Here is a 22,340-nt window from a genome sequence, read left to right as displayed (position 1 = left end):
GTTATGAACGCTTGGCAGTCACGTGCTGATGATTACTCCCTCGTTCAGTGCGGCATGCTTTACAGCTTAGAACCGGGGCTCCAAAAGCGTTTTGAGCAACACAGAGCATAGGAGATGTTCGAGGAGCTGAAAATGGTTTTCCAAGCTCATGCCCGGGTCGAGAGATATGAAGTCTCCGACAAGTTCTACAGTTGTAAGATGGACGAAAATAGTTCTGTCAGTGAGCACATACTCAAAATGTCTGGGTTGCACAACCGCCTATCCCAGCTGGACATTAACCTCCCGGACGAGGCGGTCATTGACAGAATCCTTCAGTTGCTCCCACCAAGCTACAAGAGCTTTGTGATGAACTACAATATGCAGGGGATGGTGAAAACTATTCCTGAAGTATTTTCAATGCTGAAGTAAGCAGAGGTAGAAATCAAGAAAGAACATCAAGTGTTGATGGTCAATAAAACCACCAAGTTCAAGAAGGGCAAGGGTAAGAAGAACTTCAAGAAGGACGACAAGGATGTTGCAGCGCCCGGTAAGCCAGTTGCTGGGAAGAAGTCAAAGAATGGACCCAAGCCTAAGACTGAGTGCTTCTATTGCAAAGGGAAGGGCCACTGGAAGCGGAACTGCCCCAAATACTTAGCGGACAAGAAGGCCGACAACACTAAAGGTATATTTGATATACATGTAATTCATGTGTACCTTACCTTTACTCGTAGTAACTCCTGGGTATTTGATACCGGTGCCGTTGCTCACATTTGTAACTCACAGCAGGAGCTGCAGAATAAGCGGAGACTGGCGAAGGACGAGGTGACGATGCGCGTCGGGAATGGTTCCAAGGTCGATGTGATCGCCGTCGGCACGCTACCTCTACATTTACCTACGAGATTAGTTTTAAACCTTAATAATTGTTATTTAGTGCCAAGTTTGAGCATGAACATTGTATCTGGATCTCGTTTGATACGAGATGGCTACTCATTTAAATCCGAGAATAATGGTTGTTCTATTTATATGAGAGATATGTTTTATGGTCATGCCCCGATGGTCAATGGTTTATTCTTGATGAATCTCGAACGTAATGTTACACATATTCATAGTGTGAATACCAAAAGATGTAAAGTTGATAACGATAGTCCCACATACTTGTGGCACTGCCGCGTTGGTCACATTGGTGTCAAGCACATGAAGAAGCTCCATGCTGATAGACTTTTAGAGTCTCTCGATTATGAATAATTTGACACATGCGAACCATGCCTCATGGGCAAAATGACCAAGACTCCGTTCTCCGGGACAATGGAGCGAGCAACCAACATATTGGAAATCATACATACCGATGTGTGTGGTCCAATGAGCGTTGAGGCTCGCGGAGGATATCGTTATGTTCTCACTCTCACTGATGACTTGAGTAGATATGGGTATGTCTACTTAATGAAACACAAGTCTGAGACCTTTGAAAAGTTCAAGGAATTTAAGAATGAGGTAGAGAATCAACGTGATCGAAAGATAAAGTTCCTATGATCAGATCGTGGAGGAGAATATTTAAGTCACGAATTTGGTACGCACTTAAGGAAATGTGGAACACCTCAGCGTAACGGTGTGTCCGAACGTCGTAATCGCACTCTATTAGATATGGTGCGGTCTATGACGTCTCTTACTGATTTACCGCTATCATTTTGGGGATACGCTCTAGAGACAGCTACATTCACTTTAAATAGGGCACCGTCTAAATCCGTTGAGACGACACCGTATGAATTATGGTTTGGGAAGAAACCTAAGCTATCGTTTCTAAAAGTTTGGGGATGCGATGCTTATGTCAAGAAACTTCAACCTAAAAAGCTCGAACCCAAGTCGGAAAAATGCGTCTTCATAGGATACCCTAAGGAAACCATTGGATATACCTTCTACTTAAGATCCGAGGGCAAGATCTTTGTTGCTAAGAATGGATCCTTTCTGGAAAAAGAGTTTCTCTCGAAAGAAGTAAGTGGGAGGAAAGTAGAACTCGATGAAGTACTACCTCTTGAACAGGAAAGTAGTGCAGCTCAGGAAAATGTTCCTGTGATGCCTACACCAACTGGAGAGGAAAATAATGATGATGATCAAGGTACTTCGGATCAAGTTGATACTGAACTTCGTAGGTCCACAAGGACACGTTTCGCACCAGAGTGGTACGGCAACCCTGTCTTGGAAATCATGTTGTTAGACAACGGTGAACCTTCGAACTATGAAGAAGCGATGGCGGGCCTAGATTCCAACAAATGGCTTGAAGCCATGCGATCCGAGATAGAATCCATGTATGAAAACAAAGTATGGACTTTGACAGACTTGCCCGATGATCAGCGAGCGATAGAAAACAAATGGATCTTTAAGAAGAAGACGGACGCGGATGGTAATGTTACCATCTATAAAGCTCGACTTGTTGCTAAGGGTTATCGACAAGTTCAAGGGGTTGACTACGATGAGACATTCTCTCCCGTAGCAAAGCTGAAGTCCGTCCGAATCATGTTAGCAATTTCCGCATACTATGATTATGAGATATGGCAGATGGACGTCAAAACAACATTCCTTAATGGACATCTTAAGGAAGAACTGTATATGATGCAGCCGGAAGGTTTTGTCGATCCTAAGAATGCTAACAAAGTATGCAAGCTCCAGTGATCCATTTATGGGCTGGTGCAAGCATCTCGGAGTTGGAACATTCGCTTTGATCAAAGCGTTTGGGTTTATGCAGACTTTTGGAGAAGCCTGCGTTTACAAGAAAGTGAGTGGGAGCTCTGCAGCATTTCTCATATTATATGTAGATGACATACTCTTGATGGGAAATGATATAGAACTTTTGGACATCATGAAGGCCTATTTGAATAAGTGTTCTTCAATGAAGGACCTTGGAGAAGCTGCTTACATATTAGGCATCAAGATCTATAGGGATAGATTGAGACACCTCATAGGTCTTTCACAAAGCACATACCTTGATAAGATTTTGAAGAAGTTCAAAATGGATCAGTCCAAGAAAGGGTTCTTGCCTGTATTGCAAGGTGTGAGATTGAGCTCGGCTCAATGCCCGACCACGGAAAAAGATAAAGAAGAGATGAGTGTCATCCCCTATGCTTTAGCCATATGATCTATTATGTATGCCATGCTGTGTACCACACCTGATGTAAACCTTGCCGTAAGTTGGGTAGGAAGGTACCAAAGTAATCCCGGCAAGGAACACTGGACATCGGTCAAGAATATCCTGAAGTACCTGAAAAGGACAAAGGACATGTTTCTCATTTATGGAGGTGACGAAGAGCTCGTCGTAAAGGGTTACGTCGACCCTAGCTTCGACACAGATCTGGATGACTCTAAGTCACAAACCGGATACGTGTATATGTTGAATGGTGGAGTAGTAAGCTGGTGCAGCTGCAAGCAAAGCGTCGTGGCGGGATCTACATGTGAAGCGGAGTACATGGCAGCCTCGGAGGCAGCGCATGAAGCAATTTGGGTGAAGGAGTTCATCACCGACCTAGGAGTCATACCCAATGCGTCGGGGCCGATCAAACTCTTATGTATAACACTGGAGCTATTGCCCTTGCCAAGGAGCCCAGGTTTCACAAGAAGACCAGGCACATCAAGCATCGTTTCAACTCCATCCGTGAAAATGTTCAAGATGGAGACATATATATTTGCAAAGTACATACGGATCTGAAAGTCGCAGATCCGTTGACTAAACCTCTTTCGCGAGCAAAACATGATCAACACCAGAACTCTATGGGTGTTCGATTCATCACAATGTAACTAGATTATTGACTCTAGTGCAAGTGGGAGACTATTGGAAATATGCCCTAGAGGCAATAATAAAAGGATTATTATTATATTTCCTTGTTCATGATAATTGTCTTTATTCATGCTATAACTGTATTATCCGGAAATCGTAATACACGTGTGAATACATAGACCATAATATGTCCCTAGTAAGCCTCTCGTTGACTAGCTTGTTGATCAACAGATAGTCATGGTTTCCTGACTATGGACATTAGATGTCGTTGATAACGGGATCACATCATTAGGAGAATGATGTGATGGACAAGACCCAATCCTAAGCATAGCACAAGATCGTGTAGTTCGTTTGCTAGAGATTTTCCAATGTCAAGTATCTTTTCCTTAGAACATGAGGTCGTGTAACTCCCGGATACCGTAGGAGTGCTTTGGGTGTACCAAACGTCACAACGTAACTTGGTGACTATAAAGGTGCACTACAGGTATCTCCGAAAGTGTCTGTTGGGTTGACACGGATCGAGACTGGGATTTGTCACTCCGTATGACGGAGAGGTATCTCTGGGCCCACTGGGTAATGCATCATCATAATGAGCTCAAAGTGACCAAGTGTTTGGTCACGGGATCATGCATTGCGGTACGAGTAAAGTGACTTGCCGGTAACGAGACTGAATGAGGTATTGGGATACCGACGATCGACTCTCGGGCAAGTAACGTACCGATTGACAAAGGGAATTGAATACGGGGTTTTCGGTGTACTAGAGTAGGGGTACCCTAGTATCCCGAACTTGTGCACGGGCAGTCGCAGCACCCCGTGGCAAGGCTTGCCGGGTGACCGCCAAGGTCCTCCGTGGTTCCTTTGGAGCCATTCAAGAACAAAGTATTCAAGCTAAGGAGACAAGGCCCTGGCAAGAGGAGCTTGCCGGGAAGGCCAACCAAGGCATCTCATGGAACTTGCCGCGACGCGCCACGCGTCCCGGGAAGGCCCGGTGAGCGACAAGCTTCCGGACGCGACAAGACAACGACCGCGGCAAGATGCTTGCCGCGGCAAGCGACCACTCTGTACCCACGCTCCAGCACATGCACCAACGTGTCGCCCTGGGGCCTTTCCAGGCGCGCGTGGCGAGAGGCCGTGCAGCCAGCGGTGCACGGTGGCAAGCGGCGCTGACAAGATAGCCATCGTGGCAAGCAGTGGCGTCCCTGATGGTCCCTTTCTACACTGTTAGGGCCACACAGACAGGCATTTAATGCCTTTGTCCCCTGCCGTCAGGGTTAGGTAGGATACACTGTACAGGTAGTTGTACCAACCACAATTCCTTTTCCATTTTTACCCTTGTCTACGTTGCCACCTGTCGGTGACCCCTTGAGCATATAAAAGGAGGTCCATGCGCAACGTAGAAAGGGGATGGAAGGCAGAAAAACACTCACGCTCGGTCTCGTTAGCAGCTAGTGTGTACTGTAGCACTCAGCGCTCTCGAGCAAGAACTCAATACACTCAGACATGCAGCAGTAGGAGTGTTATCTCTCCGGAGAGCTCCGAAGCTGGGTAAACTGCTCGTGTGCTTTGCCTCGATCCACTCTTCGTGCGATCTCCGCCCCCCGCCGAACCGAAAGGGGCTCGGTCCGCCGGTCCCATAGGTGTTCGTGGATCAGTTTCCCCGACATCTTTGGCATGCCAGGTATGGGGAGTCGAGGTTGTGTGAACCTGATCCGACGTTCACACGAGCTAGATCTTCATCTTCTTCATCAGCATGCCACCGAAGAAGAAGGCTTCGGCGGCAGCTATTCCGTCCACGTCGATCCCATCACCACCGGAGCAAACGGGTGGTGGGGTAGACGCCGGCAGAAGAACGGGCATCGACGAGGGAGTCCATGGTGCTGCCAGGTCCAAGGACAAGGCTGCGAAGACCTCGGCGTCCGTACATGCACCGCGCCCATCTCAGGAGGCGCAGGACCGACAGCGTCATGGTATTCGCAGTGCCATACATTTGTTGGACCAAGATCGAGCTGGTGGATCTCGGGGTGCTCAAGACCAGCATGCACGCCAACATGCTGGCACGAGCGAGACACGGTCGCCTGGACAGGATACTGCTCCTTCTAACATAGTTAGAAGTCCGAGCATATCCCGCTCCTCACGCCGTTCGCCACTACCGCCCACCACTCCAGCAGAAGCTTTGGCACGAGCTCAACTGCTCCTGGATTACCCTCCAACGGCAGACAAGATCGATGAATGGAGGGCCACCATTCAGAGTCTCATCGGCTTCGCCAATGGCGACACTTCGCGGCTGCCGAGTACATCACTGCCGCGGCAGGACTGCCAGGCACGAGCCGATGGCGACGAAACCGGTGGGGGTGCAACTACCATGCACTCTCCACCCCAAAGGCCAAGATCGCCGACTCACCGGATCCACCTCGACAGCGACTCCACCGCATCATCAGATCCACGAGCTTGTCGCGATCAACGCCAAGTTCTTCACGAACGACAGCAAGAAGACGCTCGTACTCGCATCGAGCGCCAAAGAGAAGCGCGGCATCAATCCGACCAGCGCGCTGGGCCCTCTGTCGACATGCATGCGCCAGGGGAACCAGGCAACTTGCCGTACGCGGTAGGTTGCCCTGCGTTCACTCGTGAGCTGCAGCAAGTCCAGTGGCCCAGCACGACGAATTTCAAGCCAGACGTACCAGAGAAGTATGACGGCAAGTCGCATCCGTCGGAGTTCCTCAACATCTACACCATCGCGGTGCAAGCTGCCGAGGGGCGGGACGACAAGATCCTTGCCAACTACTTCTCATTGGTGCTCAAGCCCAACGTCAGATCCTGGCTCATGCACTTGCCGGACAACTCCATATCCTCTTGGGCAGACCTATGCCATCAGTTTGTCGGCGCCTTTACAGGCGGCCACAAACCTCATGGCCAAGAGAGTGACCTTCATCTGCTTGCCCAGAAGGAACGAGAGCCCCTGCGCAAGTACATTCGGAGATTCAGCCGCGTACAGCACAACATCCCAGATGTCCACCCTGCCACGGTAATCAGCGTGTTCCATCAGAACGTGCGAAACCGCAGGATGCGGGAGGAGATGGCGATGTGCAAGATCAGAGACGTCAGTGAGCTATACGCCCTGGCCGACAAGTGTGCACGTGCTGAGGAAGGGAGGAAACTCCCTGGAGAGAATACAGAAGCAGGAGGATCTGATAGTGAGGAGGCTGCCCCGGCAAAGAAAAATCGGCGGCAGAACAACAGGAAGAAGAAAGGCAAAGATGTGCTAGTCGTTGAGCAGTCCGGCAACGGAGGCGGCGCCATGAAAGCCAAAGCCGGAAGCTCCGGCAAGGAGATTGCCGCAGGCACCAACTACCAGGCTGTGGCGGTCGCTGACAAGCAGGACGGCACCAACAAGCAGTACTGCAAGATCCACCGCACCAAGGGCCATGACCTCCAGAGCTGTAAGAAGGTCGAGCAGCTTGTCGAGCAGCAAAAAGCTGAATATGAGAGACGCGACAAGGAGAAGGCCCAGGAAGGTGCTGGAGGAGCCGGCAAGAAACGCCCCGGCCGAGGAGGACGCCGCGGCAAGGCCAAGCAGCGGCAAGGAGACAGACCTCCCCGCGGCTGCGACAAGGATGAAGATGACGACGATGATGAAGATATGGATGATGACGACACCGATGAGCAGGAGTTCCAGAAAGCCACAGAGGTCCTGTGCGTTGACGGCGGTGCTTCCCTGCATGCTTCACACCGCCAGCTCAAGCAGTGGGTGCGGGAAGTCAATGCGGCAGAACCACCCGTCGAGTCACGCAAGCCTCTGAAATGGTCCAGCACGCCTATCATCTTTGATATTGAAGACCACCCTGATCGCATAACTGCGATCGGGGGAAGAAAAAGACCAAGTCCGGCAAGATTTCTGATGCCCACTCCGGCAAGCGCACCTCTTCGGAGTGCTGCGCTACCGTCGAGGACGCACCATCGAGCTCCACCGGCAAGTGTAAGAAGGCAATGGTAGCTCCACCAAAGACCAAGAAGGTGTCCGCCAAGGAGGACGGCACTGGTGCTACCTTCACCATCAGTGCCACTCTCGACCCTAAATAGGAAAGCGCGCTCGTTGCTTTCCTGCGGGCGAACGTCGACGTGTTTGCGTGGCAACCGTCTGACATCCCCGGTGTTCCCAGGAAAGTAATCGAGCACCACCTTGCCGTCTGTCCTCATGCGCGGCCCGTCAAGCAGAAAGTCAGGAAACAGGTAGTGGAGCGCCAAGAATTCCTCGCAGAAGAAATCAAGAAATTGGAAGCAGCAGGCCTTGTCAGAGGAGTGCTCCATCCTACGTGGTTGGCCAATCCTGTAGTCGTGCGCAAGGCTAACGGGAAATGGAGGCTTTGTATCAACTTTACCGATGTCAATAAAGCTTGTCCCAAAGACCCATTTCCCTTGCCGCGTATCGACCAGATTTTTGACTCCACGGCCGGATGTGACTTGCTTTCATTTCTTGATGCATACTCAGGATACCATCAAATCTTCATGGCAGAAGAGGATGAGGGGAAGACCGCATTCATCACTCCATGTGGCACATACTGTTTCGTACGGATGCCTTTTGGTTTAAAGAATGCTGGTTCAACATTTGCAAGGGTAGTCCATGACGCTTTTGAGCCACAAATACACAGAAATGTGGAAGCCTACATGGATGACATAGTGGTCAAGAGCAAGGACAAGGCGACCCTAATTCAAGATTTAGACGAAACCTTTCCAAATCTGCGCAAGATCAACCTCAAGCTTAACCCCGAGAAGTGTGTGTTTGGAGTCCCCTCCGGCAAGCTTCTTGGGTTCTTCGTGTCTCAGCGGGGAATTGAAGCCAAACCCGACAAGATCAAGGGCATCGAGCAGATTGAAGCACCAAAGCGCGTCAAGGATGTACGAAGACTTGCCGGTTGTGTGGCTGCTCTCAGCAGGTTTATCTCTAGATCTGCTGAGCGCGCCCCGCCATTTTTCAAAATATTGAAAAAGGCAGGTCCAATGAAATGGACTCCGGAGGTGGAGGCTACGCTGCAGGACTTGAAGAGATACCTGTCCTCCACTCCAACACTTGTCGCACCTAAGCCACAAGAGAAGTTGCTGCTATATATAGCGGCAACCAATCAAGTGGTTAGTGCTGCGTTAGTAGCGGAGAGGGAGGCGGATGATGAGCCAGCAACCACAGCAGATGCGTCCAGCGACAAGCAGGGGACTTCACCGGCAAGCTCTGGTCCCGACAAAGATGGATCTGCGCAGGCGCGTGAGAAGATGCAGAAAAGAATGGTGCAGCGCCCAGTTTACTTTGTCAGTTCCCTTTTGCAGGGGGCTAGGTCAAGGTACTCTGGTGTGCAGAAATTGCTTTTCGGCCTTCTCATGGCCTTGAGAAAGCTGCGCCATTACTTCCAAGCACATGACATCACAGTCGTCACTCGTTTTCCGCTGAAGAGGATACTGCAAAATCCAGAAGCAACAGGCAGGATTGTCGAGTGGGCACTGGAACTGTCAAGCTTTGGCCTCAAGTTTGAGAGCACTTCAACTATCCAAAGCAGAGCATTGGCGGAGTTCATAGCAGAATGGACGCCAACACAAGATGAAGAAATCCCAGAAATGAGCATCCCCGCCAAGGAAGCAAGCAAAGAGTGGCTGATGTACTTTTATGGTGCCTTCTCGCTACAAGGCGCCGGTGCGGGCGTGCTAGTTGTTGCACCCACCAGAGAGCACCTCAAGTACGTAGTCCAGATGCACTTTCCCAAGGAGCAAGCGACAAACAATACCGCAGAGTATGAAGGTTTGCTTGCCGGTCTCAGGATCGCAGCAGACCTTGGGATCAAGAAGCTCATTGTCAGGGGTGACTCATAGCTTGTCGTCCGCCAAGTAAACAAAAATTATCAGAGTCCGTTGATGGAAGCTTACGTTGATGAAGTGAGAAAGCTAGAAGAGCACTTTGACGGCCTAGAGATGGAACATGTTCCAAGAGCTCAGAACGACATTGCCGATGGCCTGTCAAAGTGCGCCGCACTTAAGTTACCTGTGGAACCAGGGATCTTTGTGCTCAAGCTGACTCAACCGTCTGTAACGCCATCAACTGGACAGAGCAAGAAGAGGAAGTTGATTTCTGGTGACTATTTTCCGGCAGAGCTCCCCGAAGCTGCCGCCAAGAAGGTCCTCAAGATCAACACCAAGGGTGCTGAGGAGCAGTCTGCTCCGGCAAGCCCTAGGGTTTGTTCTGTTGAAGCAGATGCTCCCGACAAGTTTTGCTCCGGCAAGCTTGACGGGGAACATCAAGCTCCGGCTGAGCCGCAGGTTCTCGCCGTAGAAGCGGATGTTCCCACAGCAGCAGATGTGCCTTTAGTCCTTGTTGTCGAGCCGCAAGCTCCAACATGGGCACAACAGATTGTCCGTTTCCTTCAGATAGGTGAACTTCCCGAAGAACAAGAAGAAGCGGAAAGAGTAGCCCGGCAGTCAAGTATGTACCAGTTTGTCGACAACACACTGTACAGAAGAAGACTCAACAGTGTGAAATTGAAGTGTATTCACCGGGAAGACGGACAAAAGCTGTTGGCAGAGATACATGGAGGCATATGTGGTCACCACATTGGCGCAAGAGCACTTGCCGGCAAAGCGTTCCGGCAAGGTTTCTTTTGGCCGACAGCCCTCCAGGATGCAACTGCACAAGTAACCAAGTGTGAAGCGTGCCAGTTTCATTCCAAGCAGATACACAAGCCAGCTCAAGCTCTCCAGATGATCCCTTTATCCAGGCCATTTTCGGTCTGGGGGCTCAACATCCTCGGCCCCTTTCCCCGAGCTGTCGGGGGCTTTGAGTACTTGTACGTTGCAATCGACAAGTTCACAAAGTGGCCAGAAGTGGAACCAGTGAGGAAGGTGACAGCACAGTCAGCAGTCAAGTTCTTCAGGTCGATTGTTTGCCGTTTCGGGATCCCTAACATGATCATCACCGACAACGGCACACAATTCATGAGCCGCACCTTCATGCAGTATGTCCAAGATCTTGGCGCCAAGGTCTGCTTCTTTTCTGTTGCTCATCCGAGAAGCAACGGTCAAGCGGAGAGGGCAAATGCTGAAGTGCTGCGCGGGCTCAAGACCAGGACTTTCGACAGGCTGCGCCAGTGCGGAAAGAACTGGATTGAGGAGCTGCCGGTGGTTCTTTGGTCGATCAGGACGACGCCAAATCGAGCCACTGGCCGGACACCTTTCGCTCTAGTCTATGGAGCAGTGTCAGTTCTCCCCACGGAACTCGTATACGGGTCACCTCGAGTGCTCGCTTATGATGAGCTTGAGCAAGAGCAGCTGCGACAAGATGACGCGCTGCTCCTTGAGGAGGACCGTCTTCAGGCTGCTGTACGAGCTGCTCGATACCAGCAAGCTTTGCGCCATTACCATAGCTGCAAAGTTAATGCCAGAAGTTTCGAGGAAGGCGACCTTGTTCTTCGGCGCGTTCAGTCTGCCAAGAATTCCAACAAGTTGACGCCGAAGTGGGAAGGCCCTTACCGGGTGAAACGAGTCACTAGGCCTGGCACTGTCCGCCTTGAGACCGAAGATGGCATTCCGGTGAGCAACTCCGGGAACATTGAGCATCTTCGTAAGTTTTACCCGTAGGGCGCGGTTGCCGGAACTTGTTCCGGCAACCACCTTTTGTACAAGTCTTGCCGATGTTGCATGTAATCCTTTGTACAAAGCCGGTCGCAGACCCCGTGCATAAGTAAAGCTCATGTGCTCCGCACATCTTGTCAAATTCATGCTTTATACTTTTTTTTGCATGTGTTATCTGACACTTTGTGCAGCGCCTACCCCCGGTAAGCAATAACGAGCCATAAGGCTCCATATCTTTATTTTCTCTTCTTTCTTTTTCTCAAGGAAAGGAAGGTTCCCTCGCCCACAAGTTTGCCAGGGGGAAAGGAGAAGATAATGGTGTGGACCAGGCGTCGTTCAAGGAAGTTTCGCCTTACCGGAAAGCAAGCGACAGAAAAGCTAAGTTGCCAAAGTTTGAGCAATCAGTTTTAATTTTTAAGTTATCTTCCTCGAACGACCGTGCTTTGTATGTAAAACCTGTGCGCGGAGGAACCAACTCGTAGCTAGTTGCGCCCCTACTTTGTTTCAAGTCCTCTCAACAACTTAAGTGAGCTGCAACTAGTTGCGACAAGGTTTCTTGTCGGAAGCGGCACCGCCAGCAGGCTGCTGACGTCCCGCACTCAGCGCTCGCGGCCCAGGTGCCTGCGCCGACAAGTTCCCTAAAAGCGTAGGGCAAAAACATACAAAGGAAGGAATCAAGTAAAGGAAATAACACAACAGTCTGTACCCAAAATAGAGTTATATTACAAGATAGCTTGTCGCAGCTCTAACAGATTGTTCTCATGACATGACCAGCAGCGACAAAGAAAAAGAGAAAACGGGCGGCCTAATCTACGCGATCGCCCTCAACCCTCTTGATCCCGCTCACCTTGTCCACAATGGGTGCGACAAGGTCCTTGAGCGCTTCCAGATCAGCATCCGGCGACAGGGACCTGAGGACGTTGGTGAGGTTGAGGCCTGGGTTGCGGAAGGCCACCTTCACCAGCACCTTTTGAAGAGCTCCCGCTCAGATCTTGCGCGACTCGTCGGCCAGCTGCTTTGGGATCTTCTCCCAGAGTCGCTGGATGGCCGTCGCCACGCCTTTGAAGAACAAGCTGAGCTTGGCGCTGGGTTGGAGGTGCTCATCGGAGGAGTACCCGAGATCCTCCATCCCCAGCTGCGCCAGCTCCCTGTCGATGGCTGCGGCAACATCCACGAGACCCTCCGTCCAGTGCTCCACATTCTCCCTAAAGGTGTTCTGGGCGGCGGCAGCACTCGCCAGCAGCGCCTCGTCGGCCTTGATCTTCTCCGTCAAGGCCACCTCCCGCTCCCTGGCGCTGTCCAGCGTCTGAGTCAAAGTAACCAACTTCAAATCAAGATCTGCATTGGAGTCCTTGGCGGCATTAAGCTCTTTGCTCCTCTCAGCGAGACGACCCTACAGCTCGCCATGAGCGGCGGCGTCCTACTCACGCTCACGCTTGAGTGCAGCAAGCTCCTCGCAGCTCGCCTTGACATCGACCTCCAGCTGCGCCATCTTCGTCTCCAGCTCCTTCTTGGCGGCCTCGGCAGCTGCGGCAGCATCCTCTACTTCCTTGAGAGCCCCGCCAAATGTTTGCTCGCGCACGCCAAGCTCCTCCTCGTGGCTGTCAAGGTTAACCTTCCGCTGCACCAGCTCGCCTTCCTGCGCAGACAGCTTCTCGGCAGCAAGCCGCTGTTGCTCTTCAACTTCAGCCTTCTCGAGGAGGAAGGCTTTACGCTCCTCGGCGAGTTGCTCCCGCTCCTCTACCAGGGACCGGAGAGCTTCCTGGTTGAGGCCCCGGAGCTCCTCTGTGCGCTTCTCGATGTCCACTCCCGCCTTCGCGACAAGCGCTTCTCGGGATACCAGCTTGGCCTGTCGGGCACGGTAGAGCAACAACAGCTTCCGCAGTAGCCGCTCCTCCTCAGGCTCATCGCTGCTGCTGCTTGGCGCGTCGACCAGCGTCAGCCCAGCGGAGGCGAGCACCTCTCCATCCAAGATCTCTCCTTAAACCGGCGCCCTGGAGCTTGACGCCTAGGGGAGCTTGATGAAGATGCCGTCGCCGGCCTTCAAATAGGCGCCGGGCTGGGGCTCTTCGGAGCCTGGCGCTGCAGCAGCGGCGGAGGGATCGGCGGTCGGTGTAGCGCCTGACGCTCCTGCGGCCTCAGGGCCGTCAGTGCGATCGCCGGATCCCTCGCCAGCTTCTGCAGTGGCAGCTTTGGTGGCCGCTTCGCCGGCGGGATCATCAGCGCCGGCTTCTCCTTCGGTGGCAACGGCGTCGTCGGTATTGCTGCCCGCGTTCTCCTCGCCGGCGACCTCGGTTTCCATCGGCTCCGTGGCAGAAGGATCTGACGAACGGAAAAAGGAGAAAAGTCAAGCAAATATCCAAAAAGAAAATCAGAAGAAGAAGAACCCAAGGGAAGTTTTCAAGCAAGAGGATTACCTGTACTAGGATTTGCAGTCATGGTCTCAACCACTGGAGGGTCGCTGGTGCTGTCCCTTGCCGGAGAACTGTCCCTTGCCGGAGAATTCTCCCTTGCTGGAGAACGCTCCCTTGCCGGGGAATCTTCCCTTGGCGGTGTAGTCGAAGCAGATGGCATTTCGGGAGCGGCTTCTGGGCTCTCCTAGTGAGGCTGCTCTTCTCCTACACAAACCAACAGTCAAATATCAGCAAAGAAAGAGCACCCATGCACGCCTGACAGCAGGAAGTAAACCATATACTTATGTTGGGGGCTGCGCTGGGGGCTACTTTGAGGAATGGTTGCCGGGTCTGGCAAGGTGGTCTCGGACATGTCCCCTGCCGTCGCGGTGGGTTCGTCCTCGATGACAATCACCGGGACCTTGGCTCTCTTCGCCGCTCTCTGGGCCAGCATCCTGAAAAGGAATGGGTTCAGAGTGAAGCAAATCAGATACAAGACAAAGCAACAAAATTGAAGAACTACAAGTACAGCAAAGAATCTTACTCTTCTTCTTCCTCGTCGGAGCTGAGCGCGAAGAGATCGAAGTCCGGCTCGCCTCCGGTGCGACAAGGCGGAGGAGTAGGTTCCCTTATCCGCTTGGTAGGAGCAGTAGCGGTGGACCGGGAAGACCCCGCTCCAGTTGCCGCAGCGGCGTGAGGCGCTCCCACGGCAACAGTGCTTGTCGCGGTAGAGCGTGTCGCGCGGCACGGCGGCTGTTGACTCGTCTGCCACCCCGCTACGTCCCCGGCCTTGCGGAGACGCCTTCTTGGTGGAGCTGGGGGCTCCGCTTGCGGCGAGCTGGCTGAAGGTGGGGAGGAGGAGGAGCCGATCTTCAACGAGTCACTCGCGCCCTCGGCGGGCTCGCTCGACTCAGCTTCAGGCCTGACAAGCTCTTCCTCGCCGGCAAGCTCCTCTCGCTCGACAAGGCTTGCCGCCTTTGCTGCGTCTGCCTCCTCCGCGGTGAATCCGAACTCGCCGGCGGCAGCGGCTGCTACCGCCTCTTCCAGCCTAGTGGCGATGCGCTGCATCTCCACATCAGTGGTGTCGCGAGTAAGGCTCTTCTGTTCATCGGAGCGGACCGGCACTTCTACCAAGCCATCAAAGAACTTCTGCTAGACGTCATCTGCAGGCTCTTGCCAAGTTGGGACAATTCCATGCGAATCGCACAGCGGCATCATTGCACGGATGCGGTCGAGTGAGGAGTTGTTGCACAGCGGAACGACACCCCTCGGCAACACAAACGCTTCGGGATGTTGAGGTTCGCGCTTGAACTGTTCCAGGAGCATCACGTCCAGTTCCAGGACAGTGAAGTTGAAGTTGAGGCCCGGGCGCAGCCTCATGATATCCGCCGCATTCCGGAACTCCCAGGCGGGTCTCCTCCTCTCCTGCAGGGGGGCGATGCGGCGGCAAAGAAAATCTGCGCCAACGACGCCTACAGTGAGCCCGGCAAGCCTAAGGCGTAGAATCCGGGTGACGGCAATCTTCATCCTAGCGTCTTCCGGGGCCACGTTGTTCCAATCATTGCCGCGCACTACTGGGGCTTGGCGCTGGGCGGTAAACGGCTGCGGGTTCTCCTTGACAATCCAGCACCATTCTACTCTCCATTCATCCCACTTACTGTAGAGCTCTCCCTCCAGATAAGCGTCCTTCTTGCCGGTTCTCGAGATCCAAGCGATTCCGCCGGAAAGAGGCTCCCCTCTCTCAACTCGAGGCATAAAGAAGTGGCGGAAAAGAGCTACGTTTGGACAGACTCCAACAAAGTTTTCGAAGAGATGTGCGAAAACTGCCATGGTCAGAACAGCATTGGGGGTGAAGTCAAGGAGGCGAAACCCATAGGTGTTCATGATATCACAGAAAAATTCAGAGAAAGGCGGGCAGAGCCCGCAGTAGAAGAACGGCGCGAAGAAAGGGTATCCATTCAGAGCCAGTTCCGAAGCAGCAGCGGGGAGTACCTTCGTACGCGGATGCGCTCGCGTCTCCGTCGACCAGAAGAGGTAGTAGTACTCCCTCAGCTCTTTCGCGGCGAGCTGGGGGGGGGGGGAGATTGCCCGCTCCTTTCGCAGCGCCGCGAGCCGCTACGCCTCGGCCGACTTCACGACCTTCCCCTTGTCGGCTTTCGGAGCCATGGCGGAGGTGGTGGGGGAGATCGACGGTGTTGGTGATGCTGGTGGCGGTGGGGGGCGGAGCGCTGCTCTCTTTCATCTTTGGGAAGAAGGGGGGAGTGGCGGAGATTTCTGAGATTGGAGTAGCAACCGGCGAGATGGGCGAACTGCCCCTGTTTCCCCTGCTTATAAAGAGGGAGGGGGCGGGCGTTCCGTCTTTCCGAATAAAGAAACCACCCACGATCTCTCCCACGATGCCGCATTCGACGCGTGCCGTTCGGGGAAGGCGCGGTGGATACGGAGTAAGATACGGTGTAACCCAGGCCGCGCGTGCCCGTGCCCTATTTTGGGCCTGGCCCAACAGTGCTCGGCGCAATGTGTGGCCCAGGCCCGGGGGCTCCTATCGGTGTACTAGAGTAGGGGTACCCTATTATCCCGAACTTGTGCACGGGCAGTCGCAGCACCCCGCGGCAAGGCTTGCCGGGTGACCGCCAAGGTCCTCCGTGGTTCCTTTGGAGCCATTCAAGAACAAAGTATTCAAGCTAAGGAGACAAGGCCCTGGCAAGAGGAGCTTGCCGGGAAGGCCAACCAAGGCATCTCAAGGAACTTGCCGCGACGCGCCACGCGTCCGGACGCGACAAGACAACGACTGCGGCAAGACGCTTGCCGCGGCAAGCGACCACTCTGTACCCACGCTCCAGCACATCCACCAACATGTCGCCCTGGGGCCTTTCCAGGCGCACGTGGCGAGAGGCCGTGCAGCCAGCGGTGCGTGGTGGCAAGCGGCACTGACAAGATAGCCGTCGTGGCAAGCGGTGGCATCCCTGACGGTCCCTTTCTGCACTGTTAGGGCGACGCAGATAGGCATTTAATGCCTTTGTCCCCTGCCATCAGGGTTAGGTAGGATACACTGTACAGGTAGCTGTACCAACCACAATTCCTTTTCCATTTTTACCCTTGTCTACGTTACCACCTGTCGGTGACCCCTTGAGCATATAAAAGGAGGCCCATGCGCAACGTAGAAAGGGGTTGGAAGGCAGAAAAACACGCACGCTCGGTCTCGTTAGCAGCTAGTGTGTACTGTAGCACTCAGCGCTCCCGAGCAAGAACTCAATACACTCAGACATGCAGCAGTAGGAGTGTTATCTCTCCGGAGAGCTCCGAAGCTGGGTAAACTGCTCGTGTGCTTCGCCTCGATCCGCTCTTCGTGCGATCTCCGCCCCCCGCCGAACCGAAAGGGGCTCAGTCCACCGGTCCCATAGGTGTTCGTGGATCAGTTTCCCGACAGGGGTTGATTGAATCCTCGACATCGTGGTTCATCCAATGAAATCATCGAGGATCATGTGGGAGCCAACATGGGTATCCAGATCCCGCTATTGGTTATTGACCAGAGAGCCATCTCAGTCATGTCTGCGTGTCTCCCGAACCCGTAGGGTCTACACACTTTAGGTTCGGTGATGCTAGGGTTATTAGGAAGACTTGTATGTGATTACCGAATGTTGTTAGAAGTCCCGGATGAGATCCCAGACGTCACGAGGAGTTCCAGAATAGTCCGAAGGTGAAGATTTATATATGGGAAGTTGTCATACGGTCACCGGAAAGTTTCGGGGGCATATCGGTATTGTACCGGGGCCACCGGAGGGGTTCCGGGGGTCCACCGGGAGGGGCCACCTCTCTCGGAGGGCCTCATGGGCTATAGGGGGCAAGGAACCAGCCCCTAGAGGGCTGGGCGACCCCCTTGGGCCCATGCGCCTAGGGTTGGGGGGGAAACCCTAGTGGGGGCGCCCCCCTTGCTTGGGCGGCAAGCCCCCTCCCTTGGCCGCCGCCCCCCCTCTAGATCTCATCTAGAGGGGGCCGGCCGCCTTCCCCCTGCCCCTATAAATAGAGGGGCGAGGGGAGGGCTGCAGACCACATCCAAGGCGTAGCCCCTCCCCTCCCCAACACCTCTCCTCCTCCGTTAAAGAGCTTGGCGAAGCCCTGTCGGAGTACTGCCTCTCCACCACCACCACGCCGTCGTGCTCCTGCTGGAGCCTTCTTCCTCAACCTCTCCTTCCCCCTTTCTGGATCAAGAAGGAGGAGACGTCATCCGCTCTGTACGTGTGTTGAACGCGGAGGTGCTGTCCGTTCAACACTTGGTCATCGGTGATTTGGATCACGGCGAGTACGACTCCATCATCCCCGTTCTCTTGAACGCTTCCGCTCACGATCTACAAGGTTATGTAGATGCGCTCCTATCACTCGTTGCTTAGATGAACTCATAGATGGATCTTGGTGAAACCGTAGGAAATTTTTTAATTTTCTGCAACGTTCCCCAACAATCAATTCATCTTTATGATTAGGAACGACAGTAATACCTCCCTTCTTAGGGACACACTGGACAGGACTTACCCACTGACTATCAGCAACGGGATAAATTATACCTGCCTCAAGGAGCTTTAGTATTTCCTTTCTTACCACTTCTTTCATCTTAGGATTTAACCATCGTTGGTGATCTCTAACTGGTTTGGCATCTTCTTCCAGATTTTTTTTATGTTGGCATAAAGTGGGGCTAATTCCCTTAAGATCATCAAGAGTATATCCAATAGCAGCACGGTGCTTCTTTAGAGTTTTCAATAATCTTTCATCTTCCTGCTCTAAAAGGTTACCACTAATAATAACATGATATATCTTCTTTTCATCAAGATAAGCATACTTAAGGGTACCAGGTAATCATTTAAGCTCAAACACGGGACACCCTTGGGTGGAGGGGGGTCCCCTAGGATTTCAATAGGTAAGTTGTGTTTCATAATAGGACCCTGTTTAAAGAATGCTTCATCTATCTCCCTTCTTTCATTCATAAACATATCATTTTCGTTGTCTAGCAAATATTTTTCTAAATGATCAGTAGGAGGCACGGCAATAGAAGCAAGACCAATAATTTCATCCTTACTAGGCAATTCTTTATCATGGGGTTGTCTACGGAATTTAGCAAAATTAAACTCATGTTTCATATCCCCAAAGCCAATTGTAACAACATCATTTTCACATCAATCTTAGCATTAACAGTATTCAAGAAGAGTCTGCCAAATATAATGGGACAAAAGCTATCAGGTGGGGTACCAAGAACAAGAAAATCAGCAGGATATTTAACTTTCCCACACAAGACTTCAACATCTCTAACAATCCCCATTGGTGAAATAGTATCTCTATTGGCAAGCTTAATTGTAACATCAATATCTTCTAACTCAGCAGGTGCAATATCATGCATAATTTCTTCATATAAGGAAAAAGGTATTGCACTAGCACTAGCACCCATATCACATAAGCCATGATAACAATGATCTCCTATTTTAACAAAAATAACAGGCATGCCTACAACAGGTCTATGTATCTTAGCATCGGGTCTAGCAATGTTAGCAGCCTGTTCACAGAAGTAAATAACATGCCCATCAATATTATCAACCAAGAGATCTTCAACCATAGCAATAGTAGGTTCAACTTTAATTGGATCAGGAGGTGTATATGTTCTAGTATTACTCTTACGAACCACAGTTGAAGCTTTAGCATGATCCTTTATCCTAACAGGGAAAGGTGGTTTCTTAACATAAGTAGTAGGAACAACAGGATCATTATAAGTGATAGTCTTTTCTTCAACTGTAACAGGTGCAACTACTTTTACTTCAATGGGAGGATTATATTTAAACCACTTCTCCTTAGGGAGATCAACATGAGTAGCAAATGATTCACAGAAAGAAGCTACTATCTCAAAGTCAAGTCCATATTTAGTGCTAAATCCACGAAAAGCATCGGTATCCATAAAAGATTTAACACAATCAAACTTAGATGTCATACCTGACTCCTTACCATCGTCGGAACCCCAATCTTCAGAGTTGCGTTTAATTCTTTCCAATAAGTCCCACTTGAATTCAATAGTCTTCATCATATAAGAACCAGCATAAGAAGTATCGAGCATGGTGCGATCATTGAGAGAAAGCTGAGCATAAAATTTTTGAATAATCATTTCTCTTGAGAGCTCATGATTGGGGCATGACTATAACATTGACTCAGCCTCCCCCAAGCTTGAGAGATGCTTTCTCCTTCGCGAGGCCAAAAATTATATATATAATTACGATCACGATGAACAAGATGCATAGGAGAAAACTTCTGGTGAGATTCCAATTTCAATCGTTTATAGTCCCAAGATCCCATATCATCACATATCCTATACCATGTCAATACATCTCCCTTCAAAGATAAAGGGAAGACCTTCTTCTTAACAACATCATCGGGCATACTTGCAAGCTTAAATAATCCACAAACTTCATCCACATAGATAAGGTGTAAATCGGGATGCAATGTTCCATCTCTTGCAAAGGGATTAGCTAGCAGTTTCTCTACCATACCCGAAGGAAATTCGACGTAAACATTTTTAGTAGGTTCAGTAGGTTGATGAGAAACTCTTTGCTCTTCTGGCCGGGGTGAAGATACCCCGAACAAGCCCCTCAAAGGATTAGTATCCATAGTAACAAGTGACAATAAATTTCAGCACAATATATAAATGTTTCCTTACCAAGTTCCACTCACCAAAGGCGCTTCACTCCCCGGCAACGGCGCCAGAAAAGAGTCTTGATGGCCCACAAGTGTAGGGGATCTATCGTAGTCCTTTAGATAAGTAAGAGTGTCGAACCAAACGAGGAGCAGAAGGAAATGACAAGCGGTTTCCAGTAAGGTATTCTCCGCAAGCACTGAAATTGTCGGTAACAGATAGTTTTGTGATAAGATAATTTGTAACAGGTAACAAGCAATGAAAGTAAATAAGGTGCAGCAAGGTGACCCAATCCTTTTTGTAGCAAAGGACAAGCCTGGACAAGTTCTTATAATGAGAAAAGCGCTCCCGAGGACACATGGGAATTATCATCAAGCTAGTTTGCATCACGCTCATATGATTCACGTTTGTTACTTTGATAATTTGATATGTGGGTGGACCGGTGCTTGGGTACTATCATTTCTTGGACAAGCATCTCACTTATGATTAACCCCTATCGCAAGCATCCACAACTACAAAAGAAGTATTAAGGTAAACCTAACCATAGCATGAAACATATGGATCCAAATCAGCCCCTTACGAAGCAACGCATAAACTAGGGTTTAAGCTTCAATCACTCTAGCAACCCATCATCTACTTATTACTTCCCGATGCCTTCCTCTAGGCCCAAATCATGGTGAAGTGTCATGTAGTCGACATTCACATAACACCACTAGAGGAGAGACAACATACATCTCATCAAAATATCGAACGAATACCAAATTCACATGACTACTAATAGCAGGACTTCACCCATGTCCTCAGGAACAAAGGTAACTACTCACAAAGCATATTCATGTTCATAATCATAGGGGTATTAATATGCATTAAGGATCTGAACAAATGATCTTCCACCGGATAAACCAACTAGCATCAACTACAAGGAGTAATCAACACTACTAGCAACCCACAGGTACCAATCTAAGGTGTGGATACAAAGATTGGATACAAGAGATGACCTAGGGTTTGAGAGGAGACGGTGCTGGTGAAGATTTTGATGGAGATTAACCCCCTCCAGATGAGAGGATCGTTGGTGCTGCTGATGGTGATGATTCCTCCCCCGGAGGGAAGTTTCCCGGGCAGAACAGCTCTGCCGGAGCCCTAGATTGGTTCCGCCAAGGTTCCGCCTCGTGGCGGCGGAGTTTCGTCCCGTAAGCTTGCTTATGAATTTTTCCAGGGTAAAAGACTTCATATAGCATAAGATGGGCACCGGAGGGCCATCAGGGGGCCCACGAGGAAGGGGGTGCGCCCTGTAAGGGTGGGTGCGCCCCCACCCTCGTGGCCAGGGTGTGGGCCCCCTCTGGTACTTCTTCCGTCAATAATTATCATTAATTCCAAAAATGACTTACGTGGAGTTTCAGGACTTTTGAAGCTGTGCAGAATAGGTTTCCAATATTTGCTCCTTTTCCAGCCTAGAATCCCAGCTGCCGGCATTCTCCCTCTTTATGTTAAGCCTTGTAAAATAAGAGAGAATAGCCATAAGTGTTGTGACATAATGTGTAATAACAGTCCATAATGCAATAAATATTGATATAAAAGCATGATGCAAAATGGACGTATCAGTGCCATGATTTCAGATCTGAACCTATTATGTTTTCATGAATATATGTGAGTTCTTGATCCTATCTTGCAAGTCAATAGTCACCTAGCTGCTATGTGTTATGATCCAGTAACCCCGAAGTGACAATAATCGGGACCACTCCCGGTGATGACCGTAGTTTGAGGAGTTCATGTATTCACTAAGTGTTAATGCTTTGGTCCGGTACTCTATTAAAAGGAGGCCTTAATATCCCTTAGCTTCCAATAGGACCCCGCTGCAACGGGAGGGTAGGACAAAAGATGCCATGCAAGTTCTTTTCCATAAGCATGTATGACTATATTCGGAATA

This window comes from Triticum dicoccoides, chromosome 6B (assembly GCF_002162155.2).
Source record: "Triticum dicoccoides isolate Atlit2015 ecotype Zavitan chromosome 6B, WEW_v2.0, whole genome shotgun sequence".
Taxonomy (NCBI): domain Eukaryota; kingdom Viridiplantae; phylum Streptophyta; class Magnoliopsida; order Poales; family Poaceae; genus Triticum; species Triticum dicoccoides.
The sequence above is the reverse complement of the archived record's forward strand: the minus strand, read 5'-3'. Positions refer to the sequence as shown.